This window comes from Neomonachus schauinslandi, chromosome 6 (assembly GCF_002201575.2).
Source record: "Neomonachus schauinslandi chromosome 6, ASM220157v2, whole genome shotgun sequence".
NCBI classification, from domain to species: Eukaryota; Metazoa; Chordata; class Mammalia; order Carnivora; family Phocidae; genus Neomonachus; species Neomonachus schauinslandi.
The window spans coordinates 119,471,709-119,489,822 of record NC_058408.1 but is presented as its reverse complement, the minus strand read 5'-3'; the positions used below and the strand labels follow the sequence as shown (position 1 = coordinate 119,489,822).

Below are 18,114 nucleotides of genomic sequence, written 5' to 3'. Positions count from 1 at the left end.
AATAGCATATCATTTAAATGTCAGTGACTGGTAAGGGAGTTTCTGGTATTTATGAGTCTTAAAATAAAGGTCTTGTCCTTTTTCCATCAGAAACACTATGACAGGAGACCAAGTCAACACGCCAAAGAAAGGCCTGGGGCTGTGATGGCCCAGTGATATTCAGACACACCCATCAAGAGCACAGTAAGTCCCTTTGTTGTGAGGAAGCAGCAGCGGCAAGACAGCCAGAATAAAAGCCACTTTGTTTAACATTCCAGAGGCGTTCCCAGTGTCTCCCAGAGTCCTCATTAACTACCTGGAGAATTACCAACTTCTCGAATTCTCGGATGGGATGAGTGCCTCCTTCCATTGCCTTTCACCAAACCTTATGACACCTGGATGACGGAAAGGCTGCACTTGATGAGGAGAGAAGAGGAAACAGAGACTGGGCACAGAAACAGAAGAGCTTTGGCTTGTGAGATTTCAAAATCACAGGCATGGCTTACCCTCTTGCAAGTAGAGGCAAAAGATGTCAGCGTTATTGGCAGTCCTAGGCACAGAGCTTTGGGATTGCAATAATAACGGGTTTCAAGGCATGGGGCGTAGGCGAGGGAGGGCCTTTTGGTTGCACGGAGGGGTGAGGGGCTGTGTCCAGCCTGGGCCAAACACGGGGCCAGAGAAGGAGGACTGTGAATGCTGGCTGTTTCTTTATTTTTTTCTTCCACAGAAACTGCTCACATATTAACACTGCTACTGCAACACAACCGTTTCCAGTAAATACGCTGAGCTCACGGAGGTGGCAGAACAAGGTGAAGCTCAGATGCGGGAGGGTTCTGATTTCTTCTATTTGTTCTTGTCGTGGTCCCCCTTGGCTGAGAAGCCCTGGATCGGCCTGACCTTCTTGTCGAGCATCCTCTGGGCCCTGCCTGGCCACCCACTCCTCTTCAAAGGTGTGCGGGAAGGGGCCCGTACACACAGTGCTTCTCCCCCCCTCAGCACCGTAGCGGGACACCCCGGAAGAACATGGCGGCGCCCACCACCGTCTTGCACTTGTGCGTGCTCCTGTTCTTGTCAGCAAAGCTCTCGCTGAACTTAATGCGGCACAAATCAACGTTTTTCAGCAGTGGAGAGGCTGCTCTAGGGGGCCTCCTCCTTTTCTTTCAAGGCCTTGCAGCTGGCAGAGAAAATCCTAACGTGGGTCGCATCAGGCAAGCGCTAGTCGCACCGGTCGACATAACTGGGCAGAGCACTGTCTTCACTCTTCACATTTCCATGTGCTCGCATACACACGGAGGTGGAAATGGCTCACTCGCCAGTTAGGCTAAATACCCTGGTCACCAACATCCTGGCCGCTGCGCCGGGAGCGGCCACCCAAGCCGCCTTCTTCGTCCCCTGTGCGCAGCCGCAACCGGAAGAGCGCTGTTTCTTTGGACTTGGAACCAGGAAGTGCTGGCATTAAAACTAGAGTAACAGGATCACGGGGAAGCATCTCAGAGGTTACAAAATAATAGCATTTAACTCATGTTCCCTGGAGTTCTAAAGATTCTGTGTGAACATGTTTCAAGGACTGATGTTTCCTGTGAGGTATAATGGGATGTGGGGCTGGTCCTTCCCCCTCATTTTAGCATCACCTTGTATCTGTTTTATACACTGGGATTCTGAATATTATTTTTGTAGAGGGTTGTGTACTTAAAAATTGTTCTTTTTTAACTTCTTCACTTGACAGGAAAGGAAGGTGACTCTCTGAGACTTAAAGCCAGTTCATGACATAACACTATGGTCTTCACCACCACCCCCACTCCCTCACTGTGGTGGTGCCATGTTACTGTAAATCAAACAGGACTCAGAAAACCTGGCTGGATTCTTTTCTCTCTGAGAGGCGCATTTATTTTTCTCCAGTTCCCAAAACCCAAACTAGGACCCAGATTTATGATATTTCATGTACACCATGGTCTGGAAATAGGACTGACCTAAGTTGTGGTGGACAGGGTTGTCTGTGTGGTGTGATACCTTCCCATCTAACTGGAATTCCCACCATGGGTTGGGCCAGCAGTTTTCAAATGAACTCAGGTGTCAGTGCACCTGTGGAACATCAGAAATTATTGACTTACTTAATTCCATCAGACAAACGAGAAGCCACTCTGCCAGCAGAAAAGCCAGCTGGTAAAGCACACATAATAACTTCGTAATCACACACACTACGTTAGTCATTAAGACTAGTCACACATACTTTGGTTCTCCTGGGCACATGGTGAGCTTGCACTTCCCGCATTTTCTTTCATAGGCATTGCCATATAACATGGTTTGGTGAGAGAAATGTGAATGGAAGCTTTTAAAGTCAGTGCATGATGCTTCTAATTCCCTTCCCTATAGTACAGTCTTCGTGGAAGTCTATGTTGAGATGGAGCCCTTGTTCATCAGAGTCACAAGAGTTGCTATGATAAGTTGAGCTCTTTTGCCAACATACATCAAATGTGGTATGAACAAGAAATACATCTTTGTCTGTTTAAGCCATTAATAGTTTGGAGTTTTGTTACCATAGCAAAACCTAGCCAATTCTAACTGACACATTCATTAAAAATAAAGTAATAAGCTGTTAAATGGAGCACTGCTGATTTCCTCCTAACTTGTCTGTTAATTCACTTGTTCATCTCCAACTTTAGAGATCCACTACCTAATAGCCACGTGATTGAAAAATTCGTATTAAAAAGATTTAAAACTGTATGGGAAAAATTATACTAAATGAATAATAACTATGTGATCTGATGAAAGCTTATGAATTACCTTACGTGCATTAAAAAAGACCACAAAGGCAGCAAACAAATAATGACAAAATCATGATATATGATATTTAATGATATCAAATACCAAAATCAATGATATTTAATGCACCTTAAATTAGTATCAATGGCATCTGAACCATTAATTTCCATTTCTCATCCCTTATTCAAGAGGACTTCTTCAGGATTACTCTTCTTAACATGCTAAGAGATTTTTTTCCTGAATCTGGATCTCTATTTCAGGCTCTATGCCTTTCTGATTTAATGACAAAAAGTAGCTGCCATTCATTTCCCCTTATCCTGCTACGGTACCAGATAACTAAAATAATTTGGATTTCTGAGACTGAAATTATTTTGTGCAATCCATAATTTTGCTCTCAAGCTCTCTTATAGGTATATACTCCTAAGCTCTGCTCATGCCAATGTCACATCAGCTTTTATGTGGCTTTCAAGTAATTTGGTACCAATTTTGGTTCCAATTTCACATAACTGTATGGCTCTAAATAACTTACTCAGCCTTTAAGTCCTAATTCCTAATTGCTGAAAGAGAGAGGATCTCATTGGATCAACTTGAGCCAGGTGTTTACTCTCAAAACAATCAGTTGTAGGCAGAAGAGGATCATGTGGTACATACGGCTGCCTTTTCCTAGCTATAAGGAAGAAGGAATCCCAGAGAGGAGAATGAAGGACATTAAGGGCCTCTTTAGCACAGAGAAACGGGTATGCTTAGCAGGAAATGCTTGTGGTTACAACAACAACAAAACATTTATAGAAACAAATTGCATATTCTAGAATTCCATGTGAGGGTCTGGAAGAGGTTATTGTTTCATTTCTTACCTGTTTATTTTGTTGACTACTAGCATTCACTAGTGGAAAGCAACAGTGAGTGCCAAAAATATAAAATTTCCCAGAGAACTTTAAGTAAAATTTTTATCCACCAATTTATATTTTGTATAAATTAGGAAAATCTCCTTAAACATTTTTATTTTAGTGGTCTAACACTTTGAGTTGGCTTGTAGGATATTGTAGAAGCACTGAGTCAGACAATAAAAGCAAGAGCATTATTTTCATAAGCCTCAAGTGGTCATGAGGGTAGGGACAAAGCAGAAGTTCCGATCCTTTTCTGTCCATAGAGTCATTAGGGGACCTTAAAAACAATGTAATATCCTCACATACACACCCCAGAATGACAACCCAAGAAAACTGATGATACCAAGTTTGGGTGAAGATGTGGAATAACTGAAACTCTCACACGGTTCAGGTAGGAGATATAAATTGCTATAGTCACTTGAAGTAATTGTTTCACAGTGTCTATTAAAGCTGAACATAGGTATACCCAAATGACCCAGCAATTCCATTCCTAAGTATACACTCAAAAGAAATGCTTGCATATGTTCACTAAAAGATACATGCTAGAACATACACGATTTATAATATGCTTAAACTGGAAACTACCCAAATGTCCATCAGTAGTAGAATGGATCACAAATTGTGGTATATATACACAATGAAATACTGTTCTGCAATGGGAATGAATAAACTATAACCATAGCAAACAATATGGATGAATCTTAAAAGCATAATTCTGAGCAAAAGAAGTGAGACATAAAAGAGGACGTTCTATGTTTTCATTTACATAAAATACAAAAACAGGCAAAAGCAACCTATGTTTTGGAAATCAGGAGAGCAGTTATCTTTGGTGGGAGCTTTAGGTGCTGGAGATCTTCTGTTTCTTGGTCTGGGCTCATGGGTGTCTGTGAAAATTCATTAACATCTACATTTATAATCTATTCACTTTTACGTATATATGTTACATTTGGATAAAAAGTCTTTTTAAAAAATCAGTGATGCTTGGACCCCACTCTAGACTAATTCTGACTTTCTGGAGGTGGTGACTGAGTACAGCATTTTACAAAGCCCTCTGGGCAATCTTCATTTATAGTCAGGGGTGTGAGCTACTTATTGGTCTGAGAACTGGGAAACCTGGAGTTTGATTCTGGCCTTGGGTAAATCATTCTCCTGCTCTGGGCCTTGGTTACCAAGTGACTTAGCAGGTGACTGTAGGTCCCTTCCAGACCTGTTGATCCTAAGGCATTAGCATGACTCTGTTAATCCAATAGATTTGTTGACATAATAGGTTCTGAGGGGGATATAATGGAAAATAGATTTGGTGTGGAGGCACATGCCAGGATTGTGCTCCAGCTATTTATTGGCCCAGCACAATAGTGTGTACAAGGGTGGGTGGTGTCCAGATGAAGACGTATAGAGGACATGGGAACCTACCTTAGTCTCTTTCACAACTTCACCTGTAGATGGAACCAAGTAGAATTTAAAAAATTTTTTTTTAATTTCAGTATAGTTAACATAGTGTTATATTAGTTTCAGGTGTACAATCCCAAGTGGAAATTGAATTCACTTTTTTCAGTTTGATCTCATCATCTCTTTGGAATAGGCTATGAATAGTCTGGGAAATAAAGTTGCAAAAAATATCAACACTTGATGGAATCCTATAAGTCATTTGGTTTAGTAGTTTGCAACCATTTAAATATAAACTGTCCCCCCCCACCCAAAAAATAGGCTCTCCCCCACTGTTTTTCAAATTAAATTTACACAGAATCCAAAATTATACCCAAATAACAAAAATGAATGGGTTCCTAGGGAGTTAAAATGTTCATTTTTTTTAGTGAACAATATTTCATTTCTTGAGGAACAACTTACATGATCCAACTTTCTAATTTTATAATTGGGTGAATGGTATCCAAACAAGAGAAATGACTTGTCCTAAGTCACACATTAATTAGGGACAGAGTCAGAGCCAATCCTGTCTCCTGATGTAGTGATTCTTTTGCGCATTCAGCAAGCATCTGCTGAGCATCTACATGTGCCAAGTACTGTGCCGGGCTTGTGAGATCTGATGATGAACAAGCCATAGTGAGCATGGGATTGCCAGTCCTCCATCTGGGCCTTGTCGCTGAGGTCTAAGCTGGTGTCTGTCACCTTCATCTCTGATTCTTGCAGGAGTAGGGTCTGGCTCTTCACAGTCACCCTTGGGATGGCACTCATGGCACTTGGAAAAACAGGACTCTAAAGAGGCTCTCCTCTCTGAGGATGCTTTGGGGGTGGTTCAAGATGGGCTTGTCTGCAGGTGTTAATGTGTGGGAGTGGTGCCACTCCAGTTTGCCCATCACTGACAGGTGTTGCGTAGGCTGGGAACTGATGCCAAGAAATGGCTGTGCCTTGGAATACTGACCATTAGCTGACTGTCCAAGGAATGCCTACAGTAGACTAGTGACCCATTACTTTAGTTGGGCCACTGATCTTGGCTGAGGACAGGACCCTCTCCGTTCTAGAAGGAGCTGTGGTTCAAGAACCTGTGTTACAAGTAAAGATTCATGAGAAATGAGGGACTATGACTTAGGGTCTGTATTGCCAGATCTCCCACCATAGCATTTTTTATACCGTATGTTACAAAGCCCCTGGTACTTCTAGCAGGCCTCCCAGGGCCGCTGGAGCAGGGGCAGGGGGATACATGGAAGGTCTTGGTATCCATGGCTCAGTGGATCTTTGCCACGGGTTCCCTCCAAACTGCTCATATTTCTCTAGTTTAAACATTGAGATTCTGTATGAGATTTTATTCTAATAAAGATTTCTGTGACTAAAAATGTTTGGCAACCACTGCCCTACCCAAAAGCTTTCCTGATGACCAGTGAGAATCAGTCTATTATTATTGTTTTATCTTCATGAATACAATCTCACAACCTTTCTAGATTATGTGTTGGGAGAGTCTGCCTTACATAAAAAATTAAGTCCTTGTGTGGCAGTTTAAGTCTGTTCTAAACATCTCTATAATCTTGGAAGTGGAAGGTGGGGACTAGCTGATGGCCGGAGCAGCCGTAGGGATGGCCGTAGTATGTCTTCCCTGACAGCAGCCTGCCTTCCCACCCTTTACTGCTACCCTGACGTAGCTCCTTATCCTGGGCTCTCAGGCTCCTCCCTCTTCCTACCATATCTTGACTAACCAGTCACCTGCCTTATTGCTGCAGGGTGTTGCTGAGAGATGTCTTTGCTTATTTCTGGGAAACTGTAACCACATCAACAGGTTGAAATACAAATAATGGTCACATTTCAATCTCTTTTTTTCCCCCAGTTTGTTGGTATAGCTCCTCTTCTCTTAGGAGCAAAAAGACTGATATCCGCGTTTGAAGCTTATCTCCTTCAGAATTAGCCAAAAATTGGGGCGCCTGGGTGGCTCAGTCGTTGAGCGTCTGCCTTCGGCTCAGGTCATGATCCCGGGGTCCTGGGATCGAGCCCCGCGTCGGGCTCACTGCTCAGCGGGAAGCCTGCTTCTCCCTCTCCCACTCCCCCTGCCTGTGTTCCCTCTTTCGCTGTCTCTCTCTGTCAAATAATTAAATAAAATCTTAAAAAAAAAAAAAAGAATTAGCCAAAAATCACAAGTGGCTATCAATACTATTTCCAAATCTAGACAGAGTACTGGAATGCTCTATCATTCCAATAGTGTCACTATTTTGGTTATGGCATTCCGTCCCTCACTGTCTGCGGACATTTGTCTAATGATGCAGAGAGCTGTGAGTGATCACAGCATGGCTGTGACCCAGGATCGTGGTTTTCAGCTCTCTCATGTGCTCAGTGGGTGCTTTCAAGGCATGATACTGGTCAGGGTGGTTGGGGTCCAAGGACCCTGTGCCCTGTGTCCTCACCCTGGGCCACACCAGTTGCCTTAACTTTGTGTTAAACTCAGGACCCCAGTCTAGGGCTTTTACCTTGGTGCAAGTTCCTTCTGGGCCATTAGTGTCCTTTCCTGTGAACTGGGCCACAGTCAGGGCTAATTGCTTTTACCCTTCTGCTCTGGGAAGAGAAGTGTGGTTGTGGTCCCTTCCCTTCCAGAAGGGCTCCTGTGCAAATAGCTTCTCATCTTCTCCTGGCTCCACTGCTCTGGGGATCTACATACAGAGGTGCAGGGAGGGGGCAGCCTTGACCAGACCACAGGAAAGATTCCCCATTCCTCCCCTTTCCCGGACAAGGGGTCACTCAAGTGATTTTTCCCATTAAGACAAAAGTCTGCTCCAAGGTGACTAACCATCTCCACCTCTGGACACAAAAAGGCTGGCATTGCATAATTTCCTTCAGCAGTCACCCCTTTATAAATAATGCATTAACAGTGACTCAATATGTCACACCCCAGGGCATTCATATGCTAGACAATTTGCGTTTTCTTAAACAGGTTCAGAGCTTTCCTGTTTTTAGGCCTGTGCTCTACTTCTTCCTTCTCTCTCTTCCAGAAATGTTTTCTCCTCAATCTCTCTCTCTTTTTTTAAAAGATTTTATTTATTTATTTGACAGAGAGCGTGACAGCACAAACAGGGGGAGCAGCAGAGGGAGAAGCAGGCTCCCCGCAGAGCAGGGAGCCTGATGCGGGGCTCCCTCCCAGGACCCTGGGATCATGACCTGAGCTGAAGGCAGACACTTAACTGATTGAGCCACCCAGGCGCCCCTCTCCTCAATCTCTATGCATAAATGCTGCCCATCCTTCAGACCTACTCAGAAATCCTGTCCAGACCCACTCAGCTTTTCCTGGATACCTAAATTGAAGGCCACAAAACAACCAATTCTTCCTCTTCCTGCCCTTTGCTTTTGCCTCATTGACTGCACTCCCGTGGCCTCCCTGACTTTCAAGCCAGGTGGTATAGCAGGGTGGAGCCTCGTGGCCTGAATCCTGGCTCACCACGTTTTGGCTATGTGGTCTTAGGAAATGTACTTAGTCTTTCTGATTCTTTTTTTTTTTTTTTTAAAGATTTTATTTATTTATTTGAGAGAGAGAGAATGAGAGAGAGAGAACACATGAGAGGGGATAGGGTCAGAGGACGAAGCAGACTCCCTGCCGAGCAGGGAGCCCGATGCGGGACTCGATCCCGGGACTCCAGGATCATGACCTGAGCCGAAGGCAGTCGCTTAACCAACTGAGCCACCCAGGCGCCCAGTCTTTCTGATTCTTATCGGTAAAATGAGGATGATGATAGTTCTTTCTTCGTGGAGTTATTGTGATAACCATGGATAAACCATGCCTGGTACATAGAAAGTTATTCATTCAGTAAATATTTATTGTGGGGCTACTACGTGCTGGGTCCTGAGAATGTCATGGTGCACAGACCACATTCCTGCCTTCCTGGAGCTTACCTTTTAGTGGGAAAGAAACACAAGAAACAAACAAATTAATAACAGCGAGACCTGTCCTATATTAAGCAGTTTCTATATGCCAGTCATTGCTCTAGGTATTTTCATTAATTATTCTCTTTTGTCCTCACAAAAACACTCTGCACTCCATACAATTATTATCTACCAACAGACAGGAAATGGAAGCTCGGGGAGTTTCTAATTTGCCCAAATTTGCCCCGAATCATACAGCTAGAAAGCGGTGAAGCTAGGACTGGAGCCCAGAGAGTAAGACTTCAAAGCCTGTCCTTGTTAGGAAGAAAATAAAGCCAGGAGGGAGGAAAGAGAGTGAAGGTGTGTGTATAGGGGGCAAGGGAGGTACGTAAGGACTCTTGAGAAAGGGACACTGAGCTGGGGAAGGTCAGGAGAGGTAGGGGGAAGGGCAAATACAGAAACTCTGAGGCAGGAACAAGCTAGTCTTGTGCGGACTGGCAAGATGGCCAGTCTAGTCAGACCTAGTGACTGAGGGGGGTGTGCGCAAGGTGAGGTTGAGGAGCTATTAATATTGATGATTTTATCTGCTATCAGTTTCCAGCCTTTGTAATTACAGTTCTTGTGTCTCCTGGTAGCCTGTGAGGCAGAGACAGTGTGTCTTGTTCATATTTGTATATGCCCACAGGGCCCAGCTCTATGCCTTATTAAATGATACACATTTAATATTTTGTTGTTATTGAATTAGATTTTCAGTCTAACTGGGAAAACATAGGCTCTGCCAAAAATGTGAACTGGCTTTGCATCCTGACCCAGCCACTTCCTAGCATCCATGGGCAGCTCACTCTCTCTCTGAATCTGTTTTCTCATTTGCTACATGCAGAGAGGTCACATTTCCTTTATGGAATTTTTTGCAGGATTAAGAGATAGAATGCAAATAAATTAGCTGGTGCATGGTAGATATTCAATAATTCCTACTTCTTAACCCTTTCCCTTCTCCTAATACTCTGTTCTCTTATCCTTAGAAACATCTCCCAATCACCCCCTAGGAAAAAAAATTTTTTTAATTCCTTGAATGCCTTAGAAAACTGGCCTATTCTATACCCCAGATGATGTCCATGGGCAAAATGGCCCCTTCCTATTGTCTGAGCTCTATGGAAGCTTGAGGCATAACCCTGGATCGACTAGTCCTGGCCAATCCTTGCTCCAAATGTTCCTGGTGGGGATCGCCTTGACAACAAGCTAAGATTTCAGAACCGTGCATTGCCTCGAAGCTCACCCAAGTGGGGTCTAACTCTCAGCCCACTGATGCCATCCAGTCGGGGATTGCACGGGCATCTATGGGACCTACCACTTAGTGGAGAGCCAGACTGCAGCTGGGACCTGGGCCAAGTGTGCAGTGTGACTGCCTTCTCTTTGCCAGCAAGGCCTTTTAGGAGGCCTTGTGGTCCTTCCTGTAGACGAATGATTCTTATCTTAGCTTGTGGTTAGTTCCTGGATGACACCCTCAAATGGGAGGCTACCTTTTTATTGTTGGTCACTTCCAGCCCCCCAAGAAACTGGAGCCTTTTCCTTCTCTTGCCTGTGACCTAGGACCCAAAACTTGATTCCTTGTTCCTCCTTCTGCCTTAAACTTGTTTTGTGAATCATCTGAAGCATATGACCCTTCCAGAGCTAAATTTGACTCCCCTGCTAGGAATTTCAGGGCATATGTGATACATAAGAAAGCAATTTACTTGGGGCGCCTGGGTGGCTCAGTCATTAAGCTTCGTCCTAGATCATGATCTCAGGGTCCTCTTCCATTTCTGGAAGAGAGAGAAGGAAGAAGTAGATCTCTGGGATTGAGCCCTGCATCGGGCTCCCTGCTCTGCGGGAAGCCTGCTTCTTCCTCTCTCACTCCCCCTGCTTGTGTTCCCTCTCTCGCTGTGTCTCCCTCTGTCAGATAAATAAAATCTTTAGAAAGAAAAAAAAAAAGCAATTTACAGGTGGGCTCCAAAGTCTCGGAGTCCAGTGTGGCCTGGCTATATGCGTTCCAATGATTGCCTGGGCTGTTCAGTGAGTTTGCTCAGCCCCAGCTTTTAGTGCAATCTCCTCCTTTCTGGCTGGACCTCAAGTCCCGCTCTTCTGCAGCCACTAGCTGTTATTAGTTCCTTCTCTTGGATTCCACACTCACTCAGAAACCTGTAATGTTTCCTCGACCTGGCCCCCGAGCCTGGGGAAGGTTTTATCAATGTCCATCATCTCCCTCAACTTCAAATGGTTATCTTTTTTGTAGGCAGGTAGGCACTTAGTCTGAGGCCTTCCTTTTCCTTTCCCTTTTCCTTCCCCTTCACTCAAAGAAGAATTTATATTTACAAAACAACTCTATGTACATTAGGATTATTGTTAGTCTCAACTAAAACAAAGAAGGTCCAAAAAGTTGATTGAAACTGACTACTCATCAGGCCATACGGCAGTTGCCCTATAAACATTTGTATATTTGTTTTCAAATATATTGAATTCATTTGAATCAAATTAATTTTTGATGAATCTACCAGGTTGTATGCTTTTCAGAAACCCAACCGAATGCTAAGATGCTTTCTGCCTTATCACTTACAAATACTTCTGTAGGAGGGTAGGAGATCCTTTTTCACAGTCCTTTCAAATGGGGCAGGTGCTGATGGGCTGGGGGGTAGAAAGAGGTAATAGTCATGATCATGGGAAGGCAGAAGCTGGGCGGCAATCTTATCAAAGCTGCAACCTTATAATCCACCAGATTAACTGTAACAGAGTGAGGAGGCCTTCTGGTATTACAGCTTTGGCAACCACCACAATGACCAACACAGCCCAATATAGAATCCACGTGCTCAGTAGGTTCTGGAGGCAGAGGCTGTGGCCCGTTTAATTTTGCAACACCAGTGCCTGGGCCTGGTACATCATTGGTACTCAGTCAATATTTGTTCAATAAATGAATAAATCAAGATATGGACTATATATAAGCACTATAAGAATTTTAGAAGAAAGATATTTTACCCTTTCTCAGGGCTTTGAAGGATGAGACATGAGATGGTTGTATAATACATTACGAGGTAGAGAGCAACCTAGAAAAACAACTGAGAAACTACAAGCATACCTCTGAAAAGATGGACAGAGCTGTTCAGCTTAGGGCCTGAAGAGTCACAAATGGTGTCTCTTTGTTAAGCAAATATAAGCAGACACCTATTGGCCTGGGAGAAAGGTATACTGGAGACTTGTTTAGTGGCTTCTCCCTCTTGTTTGTAGCACTCTGAAGAAGGTTGGGTCAATTTGCATACAAGGCCCTTCTGAGAAGGGAAAGGACAGGAGCAGAGTTTGGAAGTGAGGGGAATCTGATGGGCATGGACCAGGATGGTCAGGACTTTGAACTGACTAGCAGAATATCACTCCAGAGAGGGACTTACCCTGAGGAAAAGAGGAGTCTGGCTTTGTGACTTGGGCTTTACGCAGCTTAATGATGGCTGTGGAAATCACTGGAATAAAGCCCTGAGGGCATGGCTCAGCAGAATGCTGTGATTTTAAGAGCTATAACCAGCAACCTGGATTAGGACCTGGAGCAGGGCATAACCACAGGGCAGACAAGTATCCCAAGATGGTGCAGGGCAATCCTTAACTGCATGAGGCAACAAGAAGTGAACAGATTTCTTTTCTTTTCTTTTTTCCTCTCCTTTCCTTTTCTTTCCCCCTTTCTCTTCTCTTCTCTTCTCTTCTCCCCTCCCCTCTTCTTTCCCTTTCTTTCCTTTCCTTTCCTTTTTAAAAAGATTTATTTATTTGAGTGGGGGGTAGAGAAGAGGCAGAGGGAGGGAGAGAGAGAATCTTAAGCAGACTCTGTGCTGAGCCCAGAGCCCAATGTGGGGCTCAATCTCATGACCTTGAGATTAGGACCTGAACCAAAACCAAAAGTCGGAGGCTTAACTGACTGTGCACTACCCAGGCACCCCCAGATTAGATTTTCTAGTTGGTGTTTTATTTGTACTTAAAAAGCCCCTGGTATGCTTGTACAAATTTTAGGAGAACATAGAGAGGGAAATACAATTCTAATAGGAGGTCTAATAAAACCTCCAGGGGATTCATTGGAAAAAAAAAAAAAAAGAGTGACTATGTATATATTCCAAGCTAATAAAGTAGGTCACACCATTTACAGGTTGAGAAGCAGAGGATGTTTGTTAGGTGGGAGGCACCAAATGAGCAAAGGTGTGGAAATGGAAACAAGGCCCGGAGTGTGAACATTGTTCCTAGGTCATGGCATGTAGATCCAGGAAGTCATTCTGATGATACCATGAGGGATAGTTGGGAGAGGGGGCAGAAGGCTGGATGCAGGGATGCTAGCTGGAGGCTTGCGTCCAGGGGAAGGCTATCTGATGCCTTGAGGACAGACTGTGTCTTCTTCATCATGGATCCCTAGCAGAGTGTCTGACACATAATAGATGTTCAAAAAGGTTTGTTGAATTCAATAACAGGAATGTTGTCACATGGTGGGAAGCAATCTCTAGGTGTCATGCAGAGTTCCTGAAGTTAGGAGACCCAGATTCCAAGTTCTGGTACTACTGTGCAGCTCACTTCACCTTGTTGGAATTTGAGTTTCCTTAGGTATGAAGATAATTCGTTGAGCATTAGTCAAGTACCACATATGGTGCTAAGTCTCAGAGAAGAACAACAAGGAGCTCCTGTCTTTGAAGAGTTCATGATTTAATTGGGAAGATAAATGTGGAAGCAAATAACTTATTACTGTGTGGAGTGTGCTTTCATTGAGGGATGAACAAAGTGTGGTTCCAGAACGATCGTTAGGGATTCCAGAATGAACCCTAACATTTAATGAGCACTTACTGTGTGTCAGGCACGGTTAAGAACACTTTCAGGTATTGGCTTATCTAATTCTAAAAACAACCCTGTGAGGTAGGTACTTACGTGACCCCCATTTTCTGGAAAGGGAATTGAGGCACAGGGTTCGAGCAACTTGCCCAAGTTTCCAACAGTTAGTAAGAAGCAGAGCCAGGACTCAGTCTGATTGCTCTTAAACCAGTCTGAGGATGGATTGTGAGGATGGAGGTTGAGGTTCACTGAAGGATGTGATGTTGGAATAGTGCTTGAGAACTAAGTGGGCATTTGATGGATGGGAAAGGGGCTACTAACAGAGGGAATGGAACCTACAAAAGCACAGGATCTGAAAGAGCACCTTGTTTGCTGGAAGAGGAGATGGTGGGCTCAGAATGCTATATGAGAGAATTTGAACTCTCTCTAGGAAAGCTTTCTAGCATTTCCCAAAGTATGGAGGAGCCCAAGTTCTGAGGACATTATAGGTGTATATTAGTAAGAGTCCCTGGGTAGCTCAGTCAGTTAAGCATCTGCCTTCGGCTCAGGTCATGATCCCGGGGTCCTGGGATTCAGCCCCGCATCCAGCCCCATGTCCAGCCCCGAGTCGAGCCCTGTGTGGAGCTCCCTGCTCAGTGGGGAGCCTGGTTTTCCCTCTCCCTCTGCCCCCTGCTCCTGCTCTCTCTCAAATAAATAAAATCTTTTTAAAAAAATAGGCATATATCAGTTAAGATTCTCCAGAGAAACAGAACCAACAGGAGATGTGTGTGTGTGTGTATCTGTATAAAGATATTCATTAAAAGGAATTGGAGATAACATAAGAATAAAAAAAAAAAAAAAAAAGATCTTAAAAAAAAAAAAAAAAAGGAATTTGAGGCTGAGAAGTTCCGAGACGTGCGGTCAGCTAGCTAGAGAACCAGAAGAGTGGCTGAAAGACCCAAGAAGAGTTGATGTTTCAGTACGAGTCCAAAGTCTGGGAAAGACCGGAGTCACAGCTCAGGCCGTCGGGCAGGAGTTCACTTTTACTCAGCCTTTTCATGCTACTCAGGTCTTCAATGAATTGGATGAGTTTACCCACGTCGGGTGGGGCAATCTGCCTTACTCAGTCTCCCAATTCAGAGGTTAATCTCATCTAGAAACGCCCTCACAGACACACCCAGAATAATGTTTCACCAAATTTCTGGGGACCCTGTGGACCAGTCAAGTTGACACTTCAAATTAACCAACACAGGTTGTTAAGTGTAAAGGAGTCTGTGGTTGTAGTGAACACTGTCGGCTGCCTACCCTTTCTCCTCAGCCTTCCTACTAGAGCTCCAGTTTTGTTCAGCAATATATTGCTGCTCCATACGGCTACGTGCTTCAGGGAAGCTGACCCATCTCCAGGTTGAAAGGAATCGATCTGAAGGAAATGCCAAGCCTTCTGCCAGTGACTGATTCAGGAGTGGCTACGGGACCTGATTCCGGCCAGGGTCCTTGCCGAGAAGTTTCTTCTCACGAAGAAATGGTCTTTCCTCTTTCTCTCCCATGTCTCAGGCCTGAGTGTGATGCCTGGAACGGCCATCTCATGATGGGTCTCACGAGGAAGCGGTAACGGAGAGTGCCAGAATAGAACAACATGAGGAAAAATCTCCCAAGCCGGTTTACCTGCCCAACGTCTGTTTTGTGAAGTGTCAACTTCCTTATTGTTCATCCTAGTTTTGAGTCTAAATTTCTGTCACTTGCAGCTGTATCCTACCTGTTAGAATCATGAGATAAGACTGGAGGCTTGGCTTAAACCAAGTATATGAGGTTTTCTTTATTCTGGGACTTCTCAGTGCAACAGGCTTTATTATGTGGGCGGGCGTCACAAATATCCAAGAGTAGCTGGTGATGGGCAGCATTTCCCAAACAAGCATGACCGTGCAAACCTGCGTGGAGAAGGATCCTGTGAGCCTGATCTTCTACAGAAACACTAGGCAATGGGGAAACTTGTGGGACTTCAAGCAGGCAGATGATAGCTCAGTAAATCCCACCTTTCACTCTCCAACCACACCAAGGATTATGTCTCCTAGGCTCATAAAATTTAAGGAAACTCAGAAGTAGCTCTTCAGAAAAAGGTGACAAGCCGTGACTTAACTCTACTAATTCATCTCTTAGTCTCCTTCTGGTTCTCAAATTCAGTGGGGCTTGTATGATTTGGTACATTCATCTCTGAGCTTTGAACAAAATTTCCCTTCTTTTTTTAGTCACTTGCCAACATCTGTGAATGAAGTTGAAGTTGGCGAGATATATATACACACACATGTCTTTGACCCATCTTTTTCTGGAGTTAGTTATTTTATTTATTTATTTATTTATTTATTTATTTAAAGATTTTATTTATTTATTTGAGAGAGAGAGTGAGAGAGAGAGAGAGAGCACAAGAGCGGGGAGCGGGAGAGGGAGAAGCAGACTCCCTGCTGAGCAGGTAGACCGATGCGGGACTCGATCCCGGGACTCCAGGACTATGACCTGAGCCGAAGGCAGTCGCTTAACCAACTGAGCCACCCAGGCGCCCCTGGAGTTAGTTATTTTAAAAAGCCAGTTGAATGAATCCTTGCTCAGTGGGTCTCTAACATTCAAGTTTTACTCAAATTCTGACTACATATTTTATTTCTCTGTTTTTTTTGTTTTTTGTTTTTTGTCCACCAGCCTCAGGGAAATGCTAGAATGTTATCTGTTAGTGACAGGGTGGCCATAATGGCATAAAATAGAAGAAACTTCTGCATCACAGATGGGAAAAATTGCTTCTGCGGCTTTTCTTGATCTATGTTAAATTCAACATGGTTTTCAAACTGAAACCACTTTGGCCCCAAAAAGCAGAAAGAAAAGAGGAAGAGGAAACCGAGGCAGAGTTCTACATGAAGTGACTGGACCCCGTACAGTATTGAAGAACTGTGTAACTTTTGGTGGGCCAGTTATCCTCAGTTCCCCTCTCCGTGCCATGGAGCGCTGTCGATGCGAACCAGGGGATGTGGCAAATGGCAGAGTCCCTGTGAGGATGAGGTGAGCGTCGCCGGTGTTCTCCGCCCTCACGGTGCTGCGCGCCGCAGGCTGTCTGGTAGGTGGTGACTTGTGACCCGGAGGCCATGGAAAGAGATACTTGCTCTGTCACAATCTCTCCTCTGTTAGAAGAGAAGCCCCATCCCTACCCCAAAGCCCAAACCTCAAAGAGCTCCCCTAGGAATTCCTCTTTCATTCTTGGAGGACCATGCTGCTCAGCCTGGGTCTCTCACTGATCCTGGGTTGCCCAATTCAGAAGTCCTTTATTTCTCTGCTGACTGAGGCCGAATCAATATGGGAGTTGCTTTAAAAAGCCCAGCTAGGGTCAGGAAGACCAGACGAGTGGACTTTCATTGCAGGGCAAGGATTGCATGTTTCCTCTGACCGGGTCATTATCGGTTATGGGACGAAGAGGAAGGCTGACCGCCAGTCAACAAAGTGAAATTAAAAATTAACATGCTCCTGTTTGCTCGACTATAATCTTTGAATCAGTCAATACCCAGAGGTTGTGCCAGTTGCCTGATTTGAGGGTGGCCACAGATTCTGCTCAGAGACCAGCCCAGATGAATAGTTAAGGCTGAGACCAGTTAGGCAGGAAGGGCATTTCCTGCCCAGGGAGGAGGTGGTGGGGCTTTGCCCAGGCCTAGGAAATTCTAGTCTCTTCTGGCCTCCAGGGCAGCTTCCCTGCCAGCCTCCCTCAGCAGGCCCAACCTCTGCCCTGGCCTCCCCGGCAACCTCTCAGGGGCCCTCAGTCCTGAAGGTGCAGGAAGCAGAGCCCCAGGGGAGGACCATGTAAAAGGGAGCTCCCAGCACAGAGTGAGAAGCAAGACTCACTGACCAAACCCAGTATTTGTGCTGGAAGGGCCTTAGGAACATCAACACCGACACTTCATTTTATGGAAGAGGAAACAGAGGCCCAGACAGGGTATAGGCTTGCCTGAGGTCACACAGCAGGTTAATGTCAGGGCTGTGGTGAGAACCCAGGTTCTGATCTGTAGGCTTGTGGGTCTCTTGCTGCTCCAGGACACCCCTAGCTTCTCGCTGGGCCCTGCCAGTTTCCTCTCTCCCCTCCCATCACCACAGCAGCCACCGGATGTGTTTGCCTGGCCCTGAGCATGGTCCACGCTCCCAGGATAAAGTTTTTACCTCTGGAAGTCCGGTGGGGGCTGGAGAGATGCAAGAGCAGCCTGCTCTCTGATGCTCAGGCTGGGCCAGGTGGAACGCCTTTAACCACCTGCTAGAGTCAAGCCAGTGAGGTCTGCAAAGTGGTTGTGAGGGGAAACCACACAGCAGTGACCTCATATTTGGTTCAGTATCAGCATCGGCGGGGGGGGGGGGGGGGGGG

General features: G+C 44.9%; 1 pseudogene; it reads right to left on the bottom strand.

Moving 5' to 3' along the window:
- Window positions 1-795: 795 nt before the first annotated feature.
- Window positions 796-1,323, bottom strand: LOC110589455 (annotated as a pseudogene).
- Window positions 1,324-18,114: the final 16,791 nt, after the last annotated feature.